Below are 1,401 nucleotides of genomic sequence, written 5' to 3' on the forward strand. Positions count from 1 at the left end.
GGCTAATGCCCTTAAGGTCACTTATTGTCCACCCAAGAGCTGTTTTGTGTGTCTTTAGCACTTGGATTAGTGCTTTTTCTTCCTGTGGTTCTAAGGCAAAACTGATAATCATAGGATAAGTATCCCCATCTCCAAGAAATGCATATATCAAGGATGATGGTAATGGCTTGAGCTCAAGTTTAGGAGGCTTATCCTCTTCCTTAGGAGTTTTCACAGGCTCCTTTATTTCCTCCGGCTCCTCTAATTCAGGCTGAACATCATAAAAGATGTCGTTCAGCTCTTCTTCGAGTCTCTCAACCATGTTCACTTCTTCCACCAGGGATTCAATAATGTCAATACTCATGCACTCCTCTGGAGTGTCTGGATGCTGCATGACTTTGACAGCATTTAGCACAAACTCATCCTCATTGACTCTCACGGTTACTTCCCCTTTCTGAACATCAATGAGGGTCCGTCCTATAGCTAGGAAGGGTCTTCCTAGAATGAGGGTTGCACTCTTGTGCTCATCCATTTCCAGCACCACAAAATCTGTGGGGAAAGCAAAGGGTCCAACCCTACAATCATGTCCTCAATCACGCCTGATGGAAGTTTAACAGAACCATCAACAAGTTGAAGACATATGTGGGTTGGTTTAACTTCGTGAGTTAAATAGAGTCTCTTCATTAATGATGCATGTATTAACTTAATACTTGCTCCAAGATCACATAGGGTTGTCTCTGTGCAGGCATCCCCTAAGGTACAAGGTATCATAACGCTCCTAGGATCTTTGAGTTTCTCTTGTAAGTTTTTTTGGATTTCTGCACTGCATTCTTCAGTGAGGAGGACTGTTTCTACCTCTCTCCAATCCTTCTTATGACTTAAGATTTCTTTCATGAACTTGGCATAAGAAGGTATCTGCTCAAGAGCCTCTACAAAAGGTATCTTGATCTCAAGTGTCTTGAGATAATCTGCAAAGCGAGCAAACTATTTATCTTTCTCCGCTTGGCAGAGCTTCTGAGGATATGGCATCTTGACCCTGTACTCATCAACTTTAGTTGATGTAGGTTGAATGCCTACAGAATTAGAAGGGAGTTTATTGGCCTGCTTAGGAAGGGTCTTATCAGCACTTGTATGTGTCTGATCTTCCCTGTTTGAGCGTTCGACGCCCTTGTTACCCCTTTTCTAGCGTTCAACGCCAGGAATACTGTCCTCTTTTGGGCTTTCAATGCCAAGGGTGATGCCCCCTTCCTGGCGTTCAATGCCAGGAATATTGTCCCCTCTTGGGCGTTCAACACTAGGGGTGTTGCCCCTTTCTTGGCGTTGAACGCCAATGACATTCCTCTCTGGGTGTTCAATGCACTCAAAGGTGTCTTGGATTATAGTCTAGTTACCTTCTGTCAGCTTTTCTTCCCTTGGTCTTTT

The sequence above is a fragment of the Arachis hypogaea genome, chromosome 20 (genome assembly GCF_003086295.3).
Source record: "Arachis hypogaea cultivar Tifrunner chromosome 20, arahy.Tifrunner.gnm2.J5K5, whole genome shotgun sequence".
NCBI lineage: Eukaryota > Viridiplantae > Streptophyta > Magnoliopsida > Fabales > Fabaceae > Arachis > Arachis hypogaea.